Genomic DNA, 25,988 nt, shown 5'->3' with positions numbered 1-25,988 from the left:
GCACAGCTGTACCCATTGGCTTCTGTTGTGGTCATGTACGTTTATTTTTTATTTCGTGGAATATTACTTGCTGTACTCCACGCGGTGAGTTCTTTGTGTAGATAGGAATCATGTTATGTAGAGAATATAAATCTTATTCAGTACCTCTATATGTCTCCCACAGACGAGCGGGGAGACAGCAGCCAGGCGGTGAGCCGGCACTCCCAACAATCGCCCAAGATCTGCGGTTCTCTTTACATTCCGATATTTGCAGCCACTTACTGAGTGTTTTCATGTGGGGGGAAACCAGTACACTCGCAGAAAACGAACGAATGTGAGCAAGGGGGCAACGTTTTATCCCGTGCAGATGGAAAGGATTCCACAGTTGTGTTCCACTGCCTCCTGGCAAGCCAGGGTATGACTCATCCTCGATGCCCACCGGAAGGGAGATTGCACACTTGCAATTGAATTCCCTGAGATTATTTATATCATGGGGTAGGCAGTGACAAAGCCCCTGACTCACTTAACACGAACATGCGGTCCAGTGCATTGTACGTGCAAGGATACTCGCTTTCCAAAATGTATTAATGTGTGTTGTGCTTGAATCTTGACTTAAAGCTTACGTGACTGCAGGAATTAATATTATTTGGGTCTTTCGATAAAGTCACGTAGATAGAACAATAAAATAATAAAAATAAAGTGAATACAAAATAATAATAAAAAAATATCACGACGTTTCGATCGCAACACAAGCAATCGTTATCATTTTTCTCCTGATGACGATTGCTTGTGTTGCGATCGAAACGTCGTGATATATTTTACTTTTGTATTCACTTTATTTTTATTTATTGTTCTATCTACGTGACTTTACGGAAACACCCAAAGAATATGTGTTGAACTTCTTTCGCAGTGTACGTAGCCAACCGTGCTAATCTGTGGTACATTAACACCTTGCCACAAATGCCCTGTTGCTCATGAGCCCAGCGACTCAACTGAATCAGGCGCAAGGTTTGCGTGATTAATGCTTACAAAGTGGGGTCTATAATGAACAATATGGCTGAAGCTCGAGTTCTGTTCATTTAAAACGAAACGTGTTTCTTACCAACCATACCTGGTGTTTGCACACAGATACAGATTATGGGCGATGCGTTCTACACCATTCGGAATGCGCTGTTGCAATGTGCAGCCACAGCTGCTGCAAAAATATTTGTCTCGGTTTGATCCACTGAACAATATCCACTGACCACACCGCACGCGCAACAATGATATAACTATGAACAAAAATATTAATAAATTAGGATGGTTTATTAAATATATTGCACGTAAGAAAATACAGCAATAGACGTAAAAATACATGGCAGTTTAACACGTAGGCTTTCGCGACAAATATCCATAATACAGGTTTTACGGGTTGGATCGCGTAAATATATGTGTCATTATGAGACCTTTGCCGTAGCAAGATATAGTAGTAGGTTTTTACCCTTTCATCTGGCACCAAAACTGACACCTTTATACAAGGGATCATGTTTGCAATAACCACAACACAAGCAGTCAAAATGCAAACAAAAAGATACAAGTCTGATAGTGATATACACTGTCCTTGAAGTTCATTGGTCCACACCCGAGACGGCTTTTCTTAGAGCCTAGTCTCCACTGGTGTTGGACCAGATGACGCCAAAAGGCATACAACTCAAAAACAGCGCACTATCAGAGTATTGAGAGCTCGGGGTAAGAATTTACATTATGAGACCTCCTTTGCCAGTAGCAAGATATAGTAATAGGTTTTTACCCTTTTATCTGGCACCAAAACTGACACCTTTATACAAGGGATCATGTTTGCAATAACCACAACACAAGCAGTCAAAATGCAAACAAAAAGAGACAATTCTGATAATGATATACACTGTCCTTGAAGCTGATTGGTCCACACCCGAGATGGCTTTTCTTAGAGCCTAGTCTCCACTGGTGTTGGACCAGATGACGCCAAAAGGCATACAACTCAAAAACAGCGCACTATCAGAGTATTGAGAGCTCGGGGTAAGAATTTACATTATGAGACCTCCTTTGCCAGTAGCAAGATATAGTAATAGGTTTTTACCCTTTTATCTGGCACCAAAACTGACACCTTTATACAAGGGATCATGTTTGCATAAAGGTGTTAGTTATGGTGCCAGATAAAAGGGTAAAAACCTATTACAATTTAAATGTGTCGTTAAACCCGCCACCACCCGACAGCCAACTAGTAAGGGTTGTCACGTAAACAGAACATGCCAATTCATCACTAGTACAGCACACCGGTGTGTGGTGTAGCCATTTCTGTGACCAGTCACAAGCTAATCACTCAGCTATTTCAATGCTAAATTCTATGCTAATTCCTTTGTCAAGGGGTGCCTCTGCGGATGTGTATACTTTAACTTAGCTATTTCAATGCTAAATTCTATGCTAATTCCTTTGTCAAGGGGTGCCTTTGCGGATGTGTATGCTTTAACTTTAACATAGCCATTTCTGTGACCAGTCACAAGCTAATCACTCAGCCATTTCAATGCTAAATTATATGCTAATTCCTTTGTCAAGGCGCTTTGTTTCTTCTCACACAGCTTAAAGGTCGTGATCTGAGCGTGGCTTTTTTCACTCCAGTGCTGTCCTCCAGACAGTCTCGTCCCTTCACCTGATGAAGGCCGCTTGTGTTGTGGCCGAAACGTCGTGAGAATATTATTGTGTTATTTTATTTTATCAATTTATTATTTTATTCTCATTCTACGTGACTTTACCAAAAGAACCAAGAATATGTTGAACTTCTTTTATACCATACGTAGCCAACCGTGCTAATCGGAGGTATTTGTTGCTGGCCATTTGGCATTTTAGGCCTTTGGGCCTTTGTGCCTGTGGTCAGCAACCGTGATTGATAAAACGTCCCATATGCATAGTGATGCTATGGCATCCACTGCATGGTGATAAATAAATTATGTATTAGCGCGTGCGTGTGCTCAACGGTGGATGTCTTGTGTTCCAGAGGAAAAGCCCTTCCCGTGCAGTGACTGCTCGTACGGAGCGACGCAGAAGTCGAAGCTCAAGAGACACGTCCTGAGCGTTCACCACGTGCCCTTCGATAGCGCGCTGGACTCGGACTGCGCCAAGAAGAGAAGGCGGCTGGCTGGGTGCCGAGACCACGGCTCAACTCTGGATTTGGAGCGCGCACGATGCTCACGGAGAACTCCCTGATGATTTATTTCATCTTGAAGATGAATCCTTGCAGTCACGAAAGCTTTTAATTGAGAGGTGGCCATGTTAGTGAGACCCCAGCCCATTAATGCAGAGGCACCTAACAGGGCAATGCAACTCAGAGAGTCGGAGACAACAGACAAACGGCAGGAACGAATGGGAGCGCCACAGCAAGTTACGACTTTGCTTGGTTAATAACGTCCTTCCAATGATTGCTCAGCTTATACCCATCTTCTCGGTTGAAATTGTCTCCGTGTTTATTTTTCTGGATGGCTTCATGGACAAATCTTTTATGGTAGCCCGAAGGTTTGCAGAGTACCTTGGTCTCGGAAAAAATAATATCGTGCGCGCCCACTGCGTTATAACAATGATCATCCACGGCAGAGGTATTGGTTCTGCCTTGTTTCAAATCTGCCTTGTGTTCGCGAACACGGTCCGAGACATGTCGTTTCGTTTCCCCAATATAACTGCTGCCGCAGACACAGCTTAGTTTGTAGACGCCTGGGTATGCATGTCAGGAATGACATCCTTCACAGGTGGGATAAAATCATGGATTTTGTGTTCTGTATTGAATCGGACCTGGATCTTGTGTTTAAGATTTTGGAAATATTTTTGGTAACACCTGCTATGTATGGCAAGGTGATGGTTTTGATTGGGCCCTCAGATGGTTGTCTCCCCATAGCTGGAGATACAGCTTTGCGGATTGTGCGGTCTGAGTATCCATTCATCTTGAGGGCTTGGTGTATGTGTAGAGGCATTAATCGGCACTGCCCATCCTGTTAGCGAGTAGCTCCCCCTTCTCTTCAACAGGGGGTGGAAGCGCTATCACGCCACTGTTAATGACTATGGCCCAAGGGGCCAACGACAATCCCTGGGAAGTGGATCCTGAGACACATTCCCCGGACCTCGGGAGGGGGGACTGGGGGATGATGTCACCTTCCAGAAAGTTTTGGAAGGGAGGCGTGGCTAGGGCGGAGCAAGCCACGAACCAGTATATAAGCCGGACCTCTCAAGGGTCCGGCTCAGGCATCTCCAAGCCGAAGACTGTAGACCTGGGCTGAAGTTAGGACCCTGGACCCCAAGCTCCGTCGTCCTTCCAAGGGTCGGAGCTCAGTGAGGCCAATGGTCAGGACCCGAAGACCCTGGCACGGTCGGGTCAGCATAGCCTCCCCTAGGGCCCCCAGCCGGAGGACGGGGAATTAACGGGTTCCCAGTGTTAGGGCCCGTGTAGTCCGGAGGCCATACCTCTCCAGGTATCGGGTGAAGGGGCCGCTACCCCTTTGTGTTAGGGACCCTGTAAAATAGTGTTAATAAATATCGTGTTGCCTCGCAAGAAGTTCTCCGCCGATTATTTACCCACTTCATATGTGCTCCAGTTCACTGGCTAGGTGGCGCTGGTCGGAGATGCAGCGGATTATTTTTTCCACCTGAGGACGACCGCTTGTGTTGCGATAGAAACATCGTTATATGTTATTTTTTCTTTTATTTTTCTACCTACGTGACTTTCCTGAAAGAACCAAAGAGTATGGATTTCTGCAGTCACATAAGCTTCAAATCATCACCCAAATAAGATTTTGTATATGAACAACAATGACTATCTCCATTTTCCAAATGTTACCCACCAGAGATACTTTTTGTATATACACAACAGCAAGCGAATTATGGCACCATACGTTCAATCCCTATTCATGACACACTTGACTCCCAATCCTCATGTAAGATTGCAATATAATTTCTGCATGAGGGCCCGTCAAAAAGTGTTGAGAATGGACACTTTTTCCAAAAAACTACGTAAAGTAGTCTTAATTAAAAGTCCAGTATAGTACTATTCGTGGCACTCATAAGTGAACTTCATTATTGCTCATGTTAATTATTACAATATTAACTATTTACCCAGGAAAGCCTCATTGAGTCTAAAGACTGATTTTTTGTCAAGTTTCTCATTGCAATGAGATATTTGGCAATTACATTAATGAGCGTTTGGCTCTGTGTGAGTTGAACCCAGAGAGACCCCCACCTTGCACATGGGGAAACAGCACAACTCTGCACAGATTCTACCCACACTCGATAAATAATTAAAACCGATCTTGATTTGAAGCTTTTGTGACTGCAGGAATCCATACTCTTTGGTTCTTTCGGTAAAGTCACGTAGGTAGAAATAAAACAAAATAAATCACGACGTTTCGATAGCAACACAAGCCATCGTCTTCAGGTGAAAATCGCGACAGCCGCGATGTCTGCTGCGAGCAGCACGATGTCTGCTGCCTTGTGAAGAGAAGCTGTTACCAGCAAGAGTTTATATAAGTTTTTGAGAACAAAGGTAGCCAAAGTAGTGCTAATGGGGTATTATAGTGTAAAGGTAATAAATAGCGTGCCATGTTAAAGGAAATGAACTTAGATTACCATGTTGGATTATAGTGCAAAGTTAATTTGCTTCCGTAGCGCATAAGAGTTCAGATTAGCATGTAGGATTAGCATATGTATTTTGATAAGAGATGCATGTAAAAGTTATTGAAAAAAATAGCAAGTTAATGTCAGTCTATGTGTAACCAAGAATAGCATGTTAAAGTTGATGAGAAAAGTATGTCAAAGTCAATGAGCGAAGTTAATGAGAATATCATATTAAAGTCAATGAGAGATGAGCAAGTCGATGTCAGTCTACGTGTAATAAATAGCGTGGTATGTTAAAGTTAATGAACTTAGCATAAGAACGGCTGGCGGGAGAGAGAGAGAGAGAGAATGTGTTTTAATGAGAGAAGCATGTAAAAGTTAATGAAAAAATTAGTAAGTTAATGTCAGTCTATGTGTAACCAAGAGTGGCATGTTAAAGTTAAAGAGAAAAGCATGTAAAAGTACATGAACGAAGTCAATGAGAATATCATGTTGAAGGCAATGAGAGATGAGCAAGTCGATGTCAGTCTACGTGTAATAAATAGCGTGGTATGTTAAAGTTAATGAACTTAGCATAAGAACGGCTGGCGGGAGAGAGAGAGAGAGAATGTGTTTTAATGTGAGAAGCATGTAAAAGTTAATGAAAAAATTAGTAAGTTAATGTCAGTCTATGTGTAACCAAGAGTGGCATGTTAAAGTTAAAGAAAAAAGCATGTAAAAGTACATGAACGAAGTCAATGAGAATATCATGTTGAAGGCAATGAGAGATGAGCAAGTCGATGCAGTCATGCCGGTGGTAGCATGTCCACGTGTGACAAAAGCAGCCGTGTTAGCGATCCAAAAGATGGCCGTGCCAACGCGTTCGGGTGAGGAGCTCGCTCCTGCCGCGGAGCTCGCTCCCGCCACAGAGCTCGCTCCCGCTAGGAGCTCGCTCCCGCCACGGAGCTCGCTCCCGCCACGGAGCTCGCTGCCGCTAGGAGCTCGCTCCCGCCACGGAGCTCGCTCCCGCCGCGGAGCTCGCTCCCGCCGCGGAGCTCGCTCCCGCCACGGAGCTCGCTGACGTCACAAAGCTCTGCCCCCCCCCCAAACCATATTTTCATTTTGAAAATAAAACATGCTTCAAATCTCTTTAAACTATTGTAATTGTATTTAATGTGGCGCTGCACTCTGATATAGGAGAAAACATTTATTAAAAAGTCTATTTAACTAAATAGAACGTGTCGTCTATATTTATTTAAAGTTGCGCATTTTGACGTGACGTCACATTTCTCAAACCCCCCCCCCGTCACAAATGTCTGACCCCCCCCTCCCCAGGTGCGTGACGTCATTTATGGACGGCCCCCATCGCCTTAAAACGCGAACTCGCGCTTGCAAACTGAAACCGCGGAACTTTTTTTGTTCAACAGCGCGATCCTCCGCGAGATGTAATGAGTCGGCCTCGCGCTGTGAGTGAGTGTGAGTGAGACAGCATCTTCCCCCACTCCTCCTGATGTCGAGGGTAAATGGGGGAGGTTTAGGTCTGACTCATGCAGCTGCAATGGCTGCTTTGTGTACGCGGTCCAGACCTCCCCAGAGACCCTGGCTGACAGAGGAGGTGTTCAGGATTGTTGAGAAAAAGCGACAGGCTCACTCTAATTGTCTACAGCATCCCACGTCAGAGAATGAGGAGGCTTACCGCAGCCTTCGCTCGGAGGTTCCGAAAGACGTGAGGCGCTGCAAGGATGGGTGGTGGTCGCGGGTTGCTGAGGAGATGGAGTCTGCCTCAATGGCCCGCGATCACAAATCCCTATTTAACTCCATCAAAAAAGTAACCTACAGCGCCACACCTATTACCATTGTAGGGGTAATCGTCACTCACCACTCTGTGGGCTGGTAGCTTCCCCTTATCGTCAATAGGGGGCAGAAGCGCTATCACGCCAGGGCTAATGTCCATGGCCCAAAAAGGGGCCAACGATAAACCCTAGCAAACGGATCCTGGGACACATTCCCCGGGGCCCCGGGAGGAGGGAACCGGGGGATGATGTCACCTTCCAGAACGTTCTAGAAGGGAAGCGTGGCTAGGGCGGAGCAAGCCACGAACCATAAGCCGGACCTCTCAGAGGTCTGGTTCAGTCATCTGCAAGCTGAAGAACGAAGACCTGGGCTGAAGATAGGACTCTGGACCCCAAGCTCCGTTGTCCTTCTAAGGGCCGGAGCTCAGTGAGCCCAGTGGTCAGGACCCACGGACCGGGTACGGTCAGGTCAAATAGCCTCTCCTAGGGTCCCAGCCGGAGAAAGGGTAACGGGGTACCCAGTGATAGGGCCCTATAATCCGGAGGCCATACTTCCCCAGGGATCAGGTAAAGGGACCGATATACCCTTTGTGTTAGGGACTTGTAAGGAAGACAATAAATATCGTGTTGCCTCATCAGAAGTTTATTCGTCAATTTATACCCACTACACCACCATTAGGGGAACGAAGGGTGATCCAATCTCCGACCCCCAGGGACAGGTTTGCAGATTTGCTGAGCATTTCTGTGAGGTCCTGAGGGAGGGGGACTCCCTCAGCCTGGAAAACATCATGGGACAAAGTGGGGATGACTCTGCTGAGGATGCGGTGCCTCAAATATTGGAGGAGGAAGTCACCCTCTGTGAGTGGCTGGCTGAGGTACCATCCGTTGAGGAAGTACTGAGGGCGATCCAGAGTCCGAGAACAGGAAAGGCACCGAGCAGAGATGATCTCCAAAGCGAAATGCTGAGGGAGGGTGGCGTTTGTGCGTAGACTGCCCTACATGACATCATAACAACAGTCTGGGCCGCTGGACGGGTTCCGCAGGATTGGAAGGATACCCTGGTGGTCCCCCTCTTTAAGAAGGGGGACCGCACAGACTGTAACAACTACAAGGCATCTCACTCCTCAGTGTGCCGGGAAAGGTCCTGGCAAGGATTATTCAACATCGCCTTGCTAGGTACGCTGAGGAGAGGCTTGCGGAGCCCCAATGCGGTTTCAAGAAAGGGCGGTTCTGCAAAAATGTCATATTTTCTGTCCGTCTGCTACAGCAGAGTTGGAGGGAATTCTAACTAGACCTACATCTCTGCTTTATTGACCTGGTTAAGGCCTATGATACCATCAGTAGGCCTGGGCTCTGGGTTGTTCTTCGTGCTTTCAGAGTCCCTGACCCTCTGCTCACACTCATTAAGGACCTTCATGATGGTGAGCAGACCCGAGTAAAACTACATAGCCGGGAGTCAGAGCCATTCCCTGCGACAGGGATGTCCTCTGGCTCCAACATTATTTAACATCTATTTCGACCACATAGTTCGTGAAGCCTTCAGTAGCTGTACCAGAGGAATTTACGTCTGGTACAGATACAATGGGAGGCTGATCGATGCCCAGGTGCGGTCAAGGGATGTCTCCCTATTGGTCAACCACATTATGTATGCCGACGACCTGGTAATTGCTGCTCATTCAGAGGAGGAGTTGGAGGCGCTGCTGCTGAAACTGGAGTGTGCCGCTAAGAGGTGGGGCCTTACCATCAGCCCCACCAAAACGAAGCACCTGCCTGGGTATTTTGTGCCATCGGGCACTCTACCCCCACAACTCCCAATCGGTGATGGGGCAGTTGGGGAGAGAGTGGAGAGTTTTCCATACCTGGGCAGTGTGCTCATGATCGACTCCGGTTTAACAGCAGAGGTCTCACTCCGAATTAGTCGAGCGGCATTATCTTTTCATCGGTTGTGTAACGTTGTGTGGAAGCTACCTGTTCTGTCGCTCCGCATGAAGCTTCGGTTCTTCTCGGCCACAGTCATTCCCTCCCTTCTCTACGCTTGCAAAACGTGGACCCCCCTAATGCAGCATCTTCACCGGTTAGAAACATTTAGGCTGGCCTGCCTACGATCAATCCTGGGTTTAACCAGGCTGGATTGTGTGAGGAGCTCACAAATCCTCGAAAGATCTGGACAAAGTCCCATCGGTGAGCTCCTCCAGCAGGCAAGGCTGCGTTGGCTGGGCCATGTAGCCCGCATGCCCAATCACCGCATGCCCAAACAGCTTTTGTTCGGCCGGATCGAGGGAGCTAAACGGGCGTGGCACGGACTAGAGAAGAGATGGAGTGATGTGGTACAGGAGGATGTGGAGCTGAGTGGACTTGCCAATGACTGGTACCAGCGGTGTCTCTACTGGGCAATTGGAGGCAGTCGCCCTCCAACAACAACGGAGGGAGGAGGAACGACGCTCAGAAAAACGAGCGGAGCGTCGGGTGGCTAAAGCTCAGCAAGTTGGCACAGTAGGGGGCACAGGTGGTGCATCAGCCAGTAATCTCAGTCATCTCAGTCAGTCGACCAGTGGCACCTGGGTCTGCCCCGTGACCTCCTGCCAGCCGGCGATCGACACTTCACGTAGCCTCAAGGTGCACATAGCCTGGCATAAGCGTCGTGGTGACGTCACCGCCACTTAGTGGCGCATGGCGGTTGTTGTTTTGAGACAGTAAGAGAGTGTGAGGTCGACTCAGCCTCAGATGAGTACCTGGTGCGGTGTGTCGTAAACATCGCTACTGGGGGAGACAATGGCCACCGTGGAGGAGAATCCTAAAATAATAAAAGCTTTTATTATAATAAAAGCTTTGATTATAATATGATATTATAATAAAAGCTATACTAAAAGCTTTTTAAATTAAAAATACAAAATGTTTTGAAATAATGAAAGCTTTTATTATTTAAAATGTATTATTTAATTTTTAAATTGGCAGAATCTACACGCCATATTCTTGGTTCTTCAGGTAAAGTCACGTAGATTTGAAAATAAAAATAATGAAATTTAATTTAAAAATATAAATTATAATATTTAAACGAATAAAAGCTTTATTATTTTCAATTTATTATTTGAAATTTTAAAATACAAAAAAATAAAATACAAATAAAAAAATTGAAAATAATAAAAGCTTTTATTATTTTATAATAAATTGAAAATAAAAGCTTTTATTATTTTCAATTTATTATTTTAATTTTATTAACAGGTCCCTGCAGGGTGGGCTGGTAGGGAAAGTCTCTGCGCTGCCTATTGCTGATTTTACACCCAACAGCACGAGATTTCACTTCGTTAAAGTATTGAAAGGGGACGGACGGACACATTAATCTATTGCAGGCTGGTACACAGTTTACAACTTCGTTCCTACCAGTATTATGACTTTACCGAAGGAAGCAATAATCTGGCGTGTAGATGCTGCCATCTGCTGGCCACCATTGTTGGGTGTAGATTGTGACTTAAAACTTTCGTGACTTCAGGAATTCATATTCTTGGTTCTTTCGGTAAAGTCACGTCCATAGAAAATAAAAAAATATCAACTCAAATAAAAATGTGAAATTTTAAATAATAAAAGCAAAATACCCACATTCATATTCTTGGTTCTTTCGGTAAAGTCACGGAGATAAAAAAAATACAATTTTAAAATAATCAATTGAATAAAAGCTTTTAATATTATTTAAGCTCTTGTTATATTCAATTTATTATTTTAATTTTTAAATTGGCAGAATCTACACGCCACGTTGGTGGCCGGCAGGTGGCAACATCTACACGCCGAATTCTTGTTTTTTTCGTTAAAGTCACGTAGATTAAAAAAAAAATCTAATTTAATTTAAAAATACAAATAATAAATTGAAAATAATAAAAGCTTTCATAATTTTCATTTTTTAATTTTATTATTATTTTCTATCTACGTGACTTTACCGAAGGAAGCAATAATCTGGCGTGTAGATGCTGCCATCTGGTGGCCAACAACGTTGGCAGGTGGCAGCATCTACACGCCAGATTCTTGGTTCTTTGGGTAAAATGTAAATAATAAAGAAAAGTAAAAAAAATCATGATTTAGTATTTTTTCCATTTAATTCTATTATTTTCATTTTCAAATCTACGTTACTTTACCGAAAGAACCAAGAATATGGCGTGTAGATTCTGCCAATTTAAAAAAAATTACAAATTAAAAAAATAAATTTAAAATAATAAAAGCTTTCATTATTTTCCATTTATCTTTTGTATTTTTTTATTAAATTTTATTATTTTTATTTTCAACCTACATGGCTTTACCGAAGTAACCAAGAATATGAATCTGGATTTTGATTATTATTTTCAATCTATTTTAATGTTTAAATTGGCAGCATCTACACGCCATATTCTTGGTTGTATCGGTAAAGTCACGTCGATAGAAAATAAAAATAATTATCAAATCAAATCAAATAAAAAGTGTGAAATGGAAAATAATAAAAGCAAAAACCCACATTCATATTCTTGGTTCTTTCGGTAAAGTCACAGAGATTAAAGAAATGAAACAAAATTTTGATTTTAAAATAATAAATTGAAAATAATAAAAGCTTTTATTATTTTCCATTTATTTTTTTGTATTTTTAAATTGGCAGAATCTACACGCTAAATTCTTAGTTCTTTGGGTAAAGTCACGTAGATAGAAAATATAAATAATAAAAGAAAAGTTACAATTTAAATAATATTTTTAAAAATATTTATTTTATTTTATTGTTTCCCTTCTACGTGACTTTACTGAAAGAACCAATAATATGAATCACTGCAGTCACGAAAGCTTTAAATCAAAATATAATAACAATTCATGATTTTCATTTAATTATTTTCCTTTTATTTTCAAATCTACGTGACTTTACCGAAAGAACCAAGAATATGGCGTGTAGATTATGCCAATTTAAAATTACAAATAAAAGTAATTTTATTATTTCCGATTTATTTGTTATTTAATTTATTTCATTATTTTTAAATCTACGTGACTTTACCGAAAGAACCAAGAATATGAATCTGGATTTTTGCTTATTATTTTCAATTTATTATTTTAATTTTTCAATTTGCAGAATCTACAAGCCACATTGGTGGCCGGCAGATGGCAGCATCTACACGCCATATTCTTGGTTCATCTTCTTTGGTTCTTTCGGTAAAGTCACGTAGCATGAGAATAAAATAATAAATTGGAAAAATAAAATTACACAATAAAATTCTCACGACGTTTCGGCCACAACACAAGCGGCCTTCATCAGGTGAAGGAACGAGACTGTCTGGAGGACAGCGCTGGAGCGAACAAAGCCAAGCTCAGATCGAGACCTTTAAGCTGTGTGAGAAATAACAAAGCGCCTTGACAAAGGAATTAGCATTGAATTTAGCATTGAAATGGCTGAGTGATTAGCTTGTGACTGGTCACAGATATGGCTATGTTAAAGTCAAAGCATACACATCCACAGAGGCACCGCTTGACAAAGGAATTAGCATAGAATTTAGCATTGAAATATCTGAGTGATTAGCTTGTGACTGGTCACAGAAATGGCTATGTTAAAGTCAAAGCATACACATTCACAGAGGCACCTAGTAAAAATCAAACAGGAAAATTTAGTGTTGAAATAACTAGGAGAATTTAGCATTGAAATAACTGAGTGATTAGCTTGTGACTGGTCACAGAAATGGATATGTTAAAGTCAAAGCCTACACATCTGAGCTATTAATAGTAACTGGGTCAGTGTCTACTTCAAATATTGTTCAGGCTCTGAAGACTTCCAAAGTTATTCGTGATGTTATACATTTGGTTCGTTTTGAGCATAATCGCGACCTTATATAATTATGACGTGATACACGCTGAATATACGCACACAAACATCGTGTACACGTGTGTCGTGCCCTCTATTGTCCACATAGACGGCTTGTGCTGACGAGAGAACGATCTTAACGTACAATGTCGTGACATGTATCAGCCCTTTGTCGATCCAGCGTTTTGATAGAGGCCTCCCCCACACCATGTCGTTCGTGGGAGTTGTTTAACCATACTTCACCATGCCGGTCAATGCGGGTTTGGTGAAGTGAGGAGGCCCAGAAACTTGTATATGCAGATACGAGTTTGCCTGTGCTTGCATCTGCAGAATTACATTCTCACACATCTTCAAGTGTAGTTTATTACTTCTAAAAATGCATTTATTCTTGAGGATTCCATAAAGTACTGTGGTAAAAAGAAAACAACTTGATTTGAATAAATTTCGATTTAAAGCTTTCGTGACTGCAGAGATTCATCTTCTTGGTTCTTTCGGTAAAGTCACATAGAAGGGAAATAATAAAATAAAACATAATAAAATAAAATTCTCACGACGTTTCGGCCACAACACAAGCAGCCGTCCTCAGGTGAAGAAACAGAACTGTCGGAAAGACAGCGCTCCAATGAACACTGCTAAGCTTGGCAGCGTATTTTAAGCTGGGTGGGAGGAGCAGAGCGCCTTGCCAAAAGAGTTTACATATCAACAGAATAATTTAGCATTGAAGTAGCTGTGTCAATGTGAGATATTAGTAGGATGTTAAAGTCAGAAATTAGCATGTAACTGGGAGATTAGCATGATGTTAATGTAAGGAATTAGCATGTAACTGATCACGGAAGTAGCTATGTTAAAGTCAGAGTTTACATATCAACAGAGGCATTTAGTATATTGACGCTAAAGAACTGCAACTACCCAACTATCATACAATAAACCGATGTGAAAGAACTAAATATAAACTACATCAATATAATCAATGTACTCAATATATTCTCCACTAAGCTGAGCTACTAACAATAAGTTAATATACATTACACTTCTATGTCACAAAAAATATTATAATATGCCTCCAAATAATATTTTTATTATAAACTGGCATAGACAGACCACAACACTGAATTATACACTGAGTTACTATACACTACCCTATACGTTAGATTATAATAATATTAGACTTGTAATATTACACTATGTATTATTTTACCAACCCTACTGTATACCACACTGCTGTAGATTCACTATACAATTACGATACTATATATTACCAAATAAATTATATTAAACATTACACTGAGTACTTTGTTGAACAGGGAATGTTTTGAGCTTGTGGGTTGAATCCATCTGTGTGGAGTTGTGTTATTTCCCAATATGCAAGGTGGGGTCTCTCTGGGTTCCACTCACACAAACATCTCAATGCAATGGGACCTTTCTGAAAATGCAGTACTTAGACTCAATGAAGCTTTCCTGGGTAACTAGTTAACATTGTAATATTAGCATGAGAGATAATGACGTTCACTTATAAGTGCCATTAATAGTACTATACTGTACTTTTAATGAAGACTATTTTACGTAGTTTTTTGTAAAAAAGTGTCCATTCTCAAAACTTTTTGATGGGCCCTCGTACAGAAATTATATTACAATCTTATATGGAGATTGCGAGTCAGAGTGTTGTGAATAGTGGAGTGAACGTGTGGTGCCATCATTATATTGTTGGTGTGCATATACAGAAAGGCCTATTGGGTGGGTAACATTAGGTAATTGTAGGTAGATAGTCATTGTTGTTTAGAAACAAAATATTACTTGGGTGGATAAGAGGGTAAAATCGTACATGATAGGAACTGCAATATTGTGGAGTTCTGGTATAATGAGTTGTAGTATATATGAATCTTATGTCACCTTAAGTATGCCTTTGTGAGTACACTCGTGACACGGGTGTCATGCGCGTGACCTTTGTCTTTTGTTTCAGATGTGCGAGAGCAACTCCGCTGCGAGTCATGGTGGTGCTGGGAGAATTGCCTTTACCATCGATGGCACTTCACCAGCACCCGTCTCAACCCCACCTCAATCCGGTAGAGTTACAAGAGCTAAAAAACTCATCTCTTGTGACGTCTGTGGGAAAAAATTCCAGCTGGCATGGTGCCTAGAAGCCCACTTAAGAACGCATAAGGAAACCCGTGATCAATGGTGCGGCATATGTGGACAAAGTTTTGATCAGCCAGGAAAATTCAAAAGGCATTTGAAGAGCCACGAAAAGGATTATATGATAAAGGGTGCACCAGGCTTGGTGAATAACAGCAGTTTTGCCAATGCGGTGTTGAATCCACCGTCGCCCTATGAGATAGCGGCGTTAAGATAAATGACATGAAATCCAATTTTCTTGAATGCTTTGGCCTAGTTCAACATCAACAAACTGCTTCACCAGTGAGAATAAACCATACGCTGCTCTTGATCCTATTACGAGCATGAAAGTGTTGATGGCCTTGCAGCAGAAGAAGAAGGAAAAGTGAAGTAGACCTAAGCCCATTAAAATAAAGAAGACCACCACCAGCGTCACCAATTGCAGCAGTAGCAACAGCCAGAATTCGGACATCAAGAGGATGGACTGCACGGAAGCAGGAGGCTGCATGGAGCAGAGCATCCCCAAGGTGGATGAACCCAACCTGGCACCTTTAGGTACGTCCTAGTAATGCACACACTACATTTCATTTGGATGTAATTCATAATTTCACAAATTAGTTAATGTGCGCATATGTTGACCATATTTGTATGCCTGCGCTGAGGAGTCTAGAGATCTGATGTGGTGCTGCTCGGATGTTGGGTTAAACCGTGAAACTCTGGGTTTCAGTCACCGAGCCATGATTAAACTGGCTTCTCATTGATGGTCTTATCCAGTTACCAAACACTTCTTCCAGCAAACACTTCTGATGTCGCGTGATGTGTAGGAAATTGCAATAACCTCCTAGTGGATAAAAAACGGTCACGAAGGGATGTCATGAGTAGTGCAATGATATCTCCTTCCACGAGCTGTTATCTTACATGAGGTGGTTCACTGCTGTGTGAGAGTTGCACAGGGATACTTCATCTCATGACATGGAGCCAATAGCACCATTGGAAGGAAACTGAGAAAAATACATTGCTTGACAAATTCCAAAAATTATCTATTTCTTAACCGGGGTAAATTTTACTTAAACAAGTGGGTAAATTTAGGGAACATTTTTGAATGTATAGACCGAGTCATTTCCACAATGGGAATTTCCTCTTCATTGTACTAACACCTAACTTCCATGTGTATTTACTCGTTCTATTGCAGGTAATTATTGTGTAATTAATGAGCTGTAATAGAATAATCTGGCTCAACCACCTCAATGTTAAATTATAGTTGTTGCTCTGCATCAACATCAACCACACGAAGAAGTGCAAAATGTTGGGGCTTCAAAATAAGCCCCAAAAATGTATTATGATATTTTTCAGGAAATCAGTATCTTGCTTTTCTACTATTTGTACGTATGTTGAACTTCTTTCGTACCATACGTAGCCAACCGTGCTAATCGGAGGTATTTGTTGCTGGCCATTTGGCATTTTGGGCCTTTGGGTATGTGGTCAGCAACCGTGATTGATAAAACGTCCCATATACATAGTAATGCTATGGCATCCACTGCATGGTGATAAATAAATTATGTATTAGCGCGTGCGTGTGCTCAACGGTGGATGTCTTGTGTTCCAGAGGAAAAGCCCTTCCCGTGCAGTGACTGCTCGTACGGAGCGACGCAGAAGTCGAAGCTCAAGAGACACGTCCTGAGCGTTCACCACATGCCCTTCGATAGCGCGCTGGACTCCGACTGTCCCAAGAAGAGAAGACGGCTGGCTGGGTGCCGAGACCACGGCTCAACTCTGGATTTGGAGCGCGCACGATGCTCACGGAGAACTCTCTGATGATTTATTTCATCCTGAAGCTGAGGTACCACGTGTGGGGCGATGAACGCAAGGTTTTGTGCAGCGGACATTTCCATGATGAAATTTCGTCACGTTCACTGCTGCGAGGTTACATCTATTGCCGTATATTTTTAGTCAATTGCTGTATTTTATGGTATACAATATATTTAATAAATTGTCCTAATTTAATAACAAAGGTTTTTGGGTTAGATCGTGTAAGTATAAATGTGTCATAACCCTACACCACCTGACACAGCCAATTAGTAAGGAATTTGTCACGTAAACAAAACTCCACTTAGTTACTACTTCAGCCCACCGGTGTTTTGGAGAGTAAATCCACAAGATGAGTACGACGTTTCACTGGTAATTACATCCAGCATCATCGGGAGATTTGCCAGAATAGTGAAGCCATCCACCTGCTTCCGGTCTTAAATAGAGAAAGGCGATGTCATCACTGAACCCATCAGGTGCAGAAATCAGAGGCGGGGAGGGGGATTATTGAAATGATATAATTGATTAGTAATCATTTAATTAGTATGTTTCCTCTATAAGTAATGATAAATGTGAGATGTCTTCTTCCTCCACGCGTTTGTTCCACTCACGTGGGGTCCGCCGTCCTTGCCACCTTCTCCACACCGCCCCGTCCCGCGCCATCTCTCCCTCCGCTCCTCGGGCCACCACGTTCGACCGCATCACCACATCGCCCCACGTCTTCTTCTGCCTTCATCTCCTCATCTTACAATCACAATTACTTAATAATACGCTTCCAGGCCGCACTAAGCCTGTAGCTGTCAGAGAGGTTAAAATAATACAAATTTTCTCAGTTTCAATGGATTCTCGAATTAGTCTTGGCCAGTAATAATGAGTTTTACACAACACTTCATCGTTATCAAAATACATGACGTGTTCTTGTTGGCAAGTATGTACTGCAACTTCCGACAGTTATGTTTGAGAGTGTTTAATATTTATTTGGTGTTCCTTTAGTCTTACGCTAATGTTACATCCCATCTGTCCAATATAACATCTGCCACATAAGCCATTAATCCGATACACACCATCCGTTGACAACTTAGGCAATTCATCTTAAGTACAAGATACTATTTTTTGAATTTTGTGTACCGTGCCAAATCTTACTTAGATGTTTAGCTTTTTGCTTTTCCAAAACTCGAGCTAATTTCTCAATTACTCCCACGATATATGGTATTTTAATTGTTTAATAACCTGATTCAGCAGTATTGCTGTTCGATCTTGGTTTAGCATTCACTGCTCTGTTAATTTGAGCATTATTGTAGACATTCAATCGTAGCTTTTCTTTGACATGTTTAATCTCCCTCCTCAGACTTTGACCATCTGACACTGTTTTAGCTAGATGTATGAGCATCTTGTTGAGAAAGGATTTATGTGCGGGGTGATGATGCCAATCTGCATTCAGATAGGCATCAGTATGTGTTCCCTTTCGGTAAACGCTGTGTGTGTTACTTTACCATTTAGGCCTCATCCGAGCAAAATATCCAGGAAAGGGAGTGTGTTATTCACCTCCATTTCCATGGTGAAATGGATGGCCGGTTTTTGTGAATTGAGATGATTTAGACATTCATTCATTAAGTGTATCCTTACCATGTCGCCAGACAACCAAAGTGTCATCTACATATCTACACCAAAAAGTGGGTTTTAATGTACTTGAAGCAAGTGCTCTTGCAACCCGTGGGTTGAGGACCCCTGTGTTAGAGGCCACACAGGACGGGGGGGGGGAGTTTATCGTTGTGTTTGTCGCTGCGAGCAGACAGCGTGCAATGGAGAGCTTGCTCAGAGGGGAGCTGGGCACGGACTCGGCGAGGCCGCTGGGCGCTGCGGCCGGTGGAGGCTGCATCAGCACCGGGCAGAGCTACGAGACGGGGCGCGGACACGTGTTCACCAAGATCAACGCCAAGAGCGGGGCACCCTCCTCTACGCCTCCTCACCACCTCACCTCCTCTACCCTCCTCTTCGCCTCCTCTACACCACCTTGCTTCCTCGCCTCAACCTTCATTCATTCTGCCCTGTATCACTTTTTTTCGCTGCGACTACTAGCACCACCGTGGTGAATGTTGCAGTGAACTTCCCCTCGTTGATTCCCCCCTCCACCCACGTTAAGGGACTCGGTCTACCAGACACTTTGACCGCTTCGTCCCATCCACTCCGCGTTCAACCACTGCGCCTCGCTGTAGTTCACAACAACGCACTCAACTAAACAACTCGGTCACCCACTCATCCAGTCACTAACTCAATCACCCTATCACACATTCATCCAGTCACTAACTCATCCAGTCACTAACTAAATCACCCTATCACACACTATCTCGTCACTAATTCAATCACCCTATCACCCACTCATCCAATTAACCACTCATCCAGTCACCCACTCATTCAGTCACCCACTCATCCAGTCACCCACTTATTCAGTCACCCACTCAATCACCCTATCACCCACTCATCAAATCAGCCACGCATCCAGTCACCCACTCATCCAGTCATCCACGCAATCACCCTATAACCCACTCATCCAGTCACCCACTCAATCACCCTATCACATACTCATCTAGTCACTAATTAAATCACCCTATCACCCACTCATCCAGTCACCCACTCATCTAGTCACCCACTCATTTAGTCACCCACTCAATCACCCACTCATCTAATCACCCACGCATTCAGTCACCCACGCATCCAGTCACCCACTCATCCGGTCACTGACTCAATCACCCTATCACACACTCCTCCACTCGTTTACTCAAACACTCACCCATTTACTCACCCACCCACTCACCACCATGCAGGTCACCTCACTCTTCTTTTCAGATTTATCAGTTTGCACTGCTCCACTCTGGAATCCACTCCCGGTCTTCCTGTTTTCCCAAACTCTTGCAACAATAAACTTGATCAATTTAAGGAACGCGTTTCTTTGATCTTAATTATCTAATTACTCATTGGACAGTTATGTATTATTATTTTTTATTGTTACTGGCCGTTTGGCGTTTTGTATTGTGTGGGGTTTGCATCGCTGTCAACCCCTCATCAGTGCCTACCTTATTACAGAACAATTCAGACCTTGTTGGTCACCCCGTGCCCCTTATAAGTCCCATGACAAGGGAGAAACACACAAATAAACTTAACAAAAATGTTGCCCGTATTGAAACGGCCGTCTGCCGTATGGACCTGACAACTCACTTTCCCCCAACAGAATACGGGTAAACCGTGTGGGTTGGCGGCTATGGGTTTTGTTGTGTTTGCGAGTCCAAGTTATAGGACTGCACCCTGGGTTGTGCGTGGTTCTCATTGGTGGGAGATTCCCTTCGCTGTGTTGCACGCCAGTGGCTGGGGGCTGCCTGGGGCTAGTGACGTGTAAGCCGGTCCCAATGTGCACCGGCAAACATTTACCGCCAGGTGGGCCCAGTGTTTATTGCCCGTCTCCACGTGGATACCTGAAACCCACGTCAATCCACTGCTGGATGAGTCCCGCAATGAAGATACAATCAGTACATCCACTTTGCTTTTGGACACCACCTGTTCCATTGGCGGCCGAATGCGAATCTAAATGTGCATACGTTAGAGACTGGTTAATGCGCATAGAAATCAAACCAATTGACCTACGACATTTGCCCCATCAACTTTTGTAGAATTTTAGATGTGCATTACAGCTACTTTAGCCGGATGGTTGTGGTGGCTTTGTATGCCTGTAATCCACGACTACGTGGAAGTGAGGGTTGGTGGATCACAAAAATGTTGCGACAACTCCCACCCCTTGGTCGTCAAGGAGGTAGAGAAGGCGGTGTCGAATAATGTGGACTCCGCCTGTTCCATCTGTAGATTTGTGATAGAGCGTTGGCCCCCCATTTGCTTGGATTTCTCCAGGTGCTCCGATTTCTTCCCACATGTAAACACTCATTAATCTTGATTTGAAGCTTTCGTGACTGCAGGACTCCTTACTCTTTGGTTCTTTCGGTAAAGTCACGTAGGTAGAAAAAATAATAATGGATCACGACGTTTCGATCGCCACACAAGCAATCTCACTGAGTCTCAAGACTCTTGTTCAGGAGGGGCCTGACAACTTTTCGCAGGAGTAATTTGGATGTTTGGCTAGTACCAGTTACATTGTATGTTGTTGTTGTTGTTTTGCTGTGGGAGTAAACCCATACAGAGAAAGGGACCAGAATGAGGAAAGCGAAGCCAGGCAGTCCTTCAGAAGATGTCATGCACGGGCGTGACCACTGCACCACCCTGCCGCCCAAACAAATGTAATTTAAATAATGTACAATACTGGCAAATAAACCCTATTAGTATCAACTGAATTTGTGGACAATGTGGCACGTGTATAGCTGCATCGGTGTTTCTAAAAGTCGTGTTCAAATTGCTTATTAAAAATATTATAAAGAACAGGTTTCTCACCTCTGGTTTCATTTGACTTACCGGTTGTCCTCATTATGTGTGTCACAGGTAATATGGCAAGGAAAATATTATGCAGCACGAGTTGTAGGATTAGGGCAATTATGGTGACACACGTGACCCCCTCTACACAAGTAACAGCTGAGAGTCAATGCTGGGATGTTGTGCGATTGGTGCAAGCGACACATCATTGTGTTTTGATGTTGAGCTGTTAAAATTGCACTGTTGTGAGGTGAGGTCAAGGCCGATAACTGCTTCCAGCAGTGTCAAGATCAGCATTTTGAAGAGGCTCGCGGAGGATGATACTGGGCACTGGGGTGCAGTCTCCCTCCATGAACAACAGAGGGCAGAGGAGCGACGCTCACAACAATAATTGGCGGAGCGCCGGGCGTATAAAAGACAAAGTTGGAAGAAAGTTTATCTCGGGGAGGTAACCCACAACAACTGGGTCTGTCCCGCGTGTTCACACGATAACGCGTTTTCACTACGTTGAGATTTATAAGGGCACGGGGTGACCAATAAAGTATGAATTGGTCTGTGATAAGCTCGGCCCTGATAAGGGGTTGACAGATATGAAATAATCGAGCAGACAGACACGGGCCTGACTTCATCCACAGATGCCTTGTTGAGTCTCTAATTTTTAGGATTCTGCTTGGGATGTCTTGCCAATTCCTCAGCAAATAATGTGTACGTGTGAGTAACCAGACCTACCTGAGATCTCACGCCTCGTAGAGAGCCAAAATAAATATCGTACGTTTATAGATTGCTCGGTAACCTCCGTTCCATGCTGCCATCGACTGGCCAAGAATGTGGCCTGTAGATGCTGCCATCTGCTGGCCACTGATGTAGATGGCAGCATGTAATGTGGTGAATTGCGGTCGTTGAGATGAGTTTTGATTGGTGAGATGAGTGAGGTTGGTGCAGTGGATGAGATGGGTGCAGTCAGTATGGTGACTGTGTGGTTGGTGTGGTGAATGTAGTGGGTGGTGTGGTGAATGTAGTGGTTGGTGTGGTGAATGTAGTGGTTGGTGTAGTGAATGTAGTGGGTTGTGTGGTGAATGTAGTGGTTGGTGTGGTGAATGTAGTGGTTGGTGTGGTGAATGTAGTGGTTGGTGTGGTGAATGTAGTGGTTGGTGTGGTGAATGTAGTGGTTGGTGTGGTGAATGTAGTGGTTGGTGTGGTGAATGTAGTGGGTGAGATGAGTGTAGTAGGTGTGATGAGTGCCATTTGTGCGGTGAGTGGAGTTGGTGTTTGGTGAGTAAGGTGAGTGTGGTGTGATTGGTGAGGTGTAATTGGGGTGGTGAGGTGGGTGAGGTGTCATTGGTGAGGTAAAGTTGGTGAGTGTATCAGTGAGCACCTGGAGGATTCTCCTCCACGGTCGCCTTTGTCTCCCCCAGTAGCGGTGTTCACTCCACTCCTCACCAGGAACTCATCTGAGGCTGAGTCGACCTCACACTCTCTCACTGTCTCACAACAACAACCGCCATTCGCCACTAAGTGGCGGTGACGTCACCACGACGCTTGTGCCAGGCCATGTGCACCTTGAGGCCACGTGAAGTGTCGAACGCCCGCTGGCAGGTCACGGGGCAGATCCAGGTGGTGCCACGGGTCGACTGACTGAGATGACTGAGATGACTGGCTGATGCACCACCTGTGCCCCCTGCTCACACTCACGCACGCGCACTCACTCACAAGCGCGAGTTCGCGTTTTCAGGCGATATAAAATAATTTATATTTCATGCCAGTTGGTTCTGAAGGGCGGCTGTTTGTAATTTGGGCGTTCGTAAGTCGAGGACTGTCTGTAAATAAAGATTCCGATTGTGGGGCTTTCACCGTGGGATGAGCTTGGCCCGATCCGCAGGGGCGTGGCTTGCACGACAGTGGGCGGGGCAAAGCCGCGACGGGCGTGGCTTATCCAGGAAGTGGAGACCGCGATCGCCGGACTGCAAGCCAGACAGAAGCGCGCTCCTTTTAAAGTTAACAACAACATTGTTAAATGTAAGTAGCGCCTCTCTACTTTATTATTGTTTTATTTGTTTAATACATTACTTGTGGTGCCGTGAGTCGAGTGAAATCAGTCAATAACCTTGCTAGACATGGTTAATCTTTTAATAAGGGGCGCCGCGGTGTCGAGATGTTAACTACCTCGCTAGGCCTACAGCAGCGTGGAGGTTCCATCGAGACCCTGACGCCTGCTCTGTATTTGTTTATTTTTTTCCCCTGTGGTCGCGTAGATTCTTCTCCTGGTCCTTCGGTTTTCCCCTCCACATTTAGAAACGTGAGTTTAGAGTACTTGACTGCTATAAATGTCGACATGATAAGCCACTTTCGTTGAGCTATCATTTGTGTCCAGGTCGCTTCTGATAAGAGTTATATAGCTCAGTGGGCCTTACCTGGTTAAATAAAAATAGTTTATAGTTTAGTTTATAGTTCATAAGAACTCGTGACAAGGGTCAGTGTCTACTTCAAATATTGTTCAGGCTCTGGAGACCTCCAAAGTTATTCGTGATGTTATACATTTGGTTCGTTTTGAGCATAATCGCGACCTTATATAATTATGACGTGATGCACACGCTGAATATACGCACACAAACATCGTGTACACGTGTGTCGTGCCCTCTATTGTCCACATAGACGGCTTGTGCTGACGAGAGAACGGTCTTAATGTACAATGTCGTGACATGTATCAGCCCTTTGTCGATCCAGCGTTTTGATAGAGGCCTCCCCCACACCATGTCGTTCGTGGGAGTTGTTTAACCATACTTCACCATGCCGGTCAATGCGGGTTTGGTGAAGTGAGGAGGCCCAGAAACTTGTATATGCAGATACGAGTTTGCCTGTGCTTGCATCTGCAGAATTACATTCTCACACATCTTCAAGTATAGTTTAATACTTCTAAAATGCATTAATTATTGAGGATTCCATAAAGTACTGTGGTAAAAAGAAAATAACTTGATTTGAATACTTTGTTGAACAGGGAATGCTTTGAGTTTGTGGGTTGAATCCATTAGTGCGGAGTTGTGTTATTTCCCCATTTGCAAGGTGGGGTCTCTCTGGGTTCCACTCACACAAACATCTCAATGCAATGGGACCTTTCTGAAAATGCAGTACTTAGACTCAATGAAGCTTTCCTGGGTAACTATTTAACATTGTAATAATTAGCATGAGAGATAATGACGTTCACGTATAAGTGCCATTAATAGTACTATACTGTACTTTTATTGAAGACTATTTTACGTAGTTGTTTGTAAAAAAAGTGTCCATTCTCAAAACTTTTTAACTGGCCCTCGTACATAAATGATATTACAATCTTTATGGAGATTGCAAGTCAGAGTGTTGTGAATAGTGGAGTGAACGTGTGGTGCAATCATTATATTGTTGGTGTGTATATACAGAAAGGCCTATTTGGTGGGTAACATTAGGAAAATGGAGGTAGTTGGTCATTGTTGTTTAGAAACAAAATATTATTTGGGTGGATAAGAGGAGTAAAATCGTACATGATAGGAACTGCAATATTGTGAAGTTCTGGTATAATGAGTTGTAGTATATATGAATCTTATGTCACCTTAAGTATGCCTTTGTGAGTACACTCGTGACACGGGTGTCATGCGCGTGACCTTTGTCTTTGTTTCAGATGTGCGAGAGCAACTCCGCTGTGAGTCATGGTGGTGCTGGGAGAATTGCCTTTACCATCGATGGCACTTCATCAGCACCCGTCTCAACCCCACCTCAATCCGGTAGAGTTACAAGACCGAAAAAACTTATCTCTTGTGACGTCTGTGGGAAAAAATTCCAACTGGCATGGTGCCTAGAAGCCCACGTAACAACGCACAAAGAGACCCATGACCAATGGTGCCGCATATGTGGACAAAAGTTTGAACAGCTAGGAAAATTTAAAAGGCATGTGAAGACCCACGAGAAGGATTACGTGATAAAGGGTGCACCAGGCTTGGTGAATAACGGCAGTTTTGCCAATGCGGTGTTGAATCCACCATCGCCCTATGAGATGTGCTCAGTCTGCGGAGTTTTATGTCCTATTGAAATCCTGAAAACTCATGAAAGTCTTCATGCACAGTTCTTGTACAGACCGAAGCCTGAACATGATTACGCTTCGACAAAAGATAGCGGCGTTAAGATAAATGACATGAAATCCAATTTTCCTGAATGCTTTGGCCTAGTTCCACATCAACAAACTGCTTCACCAGTCAGTGAGAATAAACCATACGCTGCTCTCGATCCTATTACGAGCATGAAAGTGTTGATGGCCTTGCAGCAGAAGAAGAAGGAAAAGCGACGTAGACCTAAGTCCATTAAAAGAAAGAAGACCACCACCAGCGTCACCAATTGCAGCAGTAGCAACAGCCAGAATTCGGACATCAAGAGGATGGACTGCACGGAAGCAGGAGGCTGCGTGGAGCGGAACATCCCCAAGGTGGATGAACCCAACCTGGCACCTTTCGGTACGTCCGAGTAAT

The 25,988-nt window shown here is 43.6% G+C and overlaps 1 protein-coding gene across 1 annotated transcript in view; it reads left to right on the top strand.

Moving 5' to 3' along the window:
* The window catches only part of LOC142924606 (uncharacterized), a 68,851-nt gene that overhangs the window by 8,856 nt on the left and 34,007 nt on the right, over positions 1-25,988 (top strand). The gene's annotated exons all lie outside the window — the stretch shown is intronic.

This window comes from Petromyzon marinus, chromosome 15 (assembly GCF_048934315.1).
Source record: "Petromyzon marinus isolate PM22_M1 ecotype Great Lakes invasive population chromosome 15, UKy_Petmar_22M1.pri1.0, whole genome shotgun sequence".
In the NCBI taxonomy this organism is placed as follows: domain Eukaryota; kingdom Metazoa; phylum Chordata; class Hyperoartia; order Petromyzontiformes; family Petromyzontidae; genus Petromyzon; species Petromyzon marinus.
Note: the sequence above shows the minus strand (reverse complement) of the source record. Positions and strands in the feature narration are given on the sequence as shown.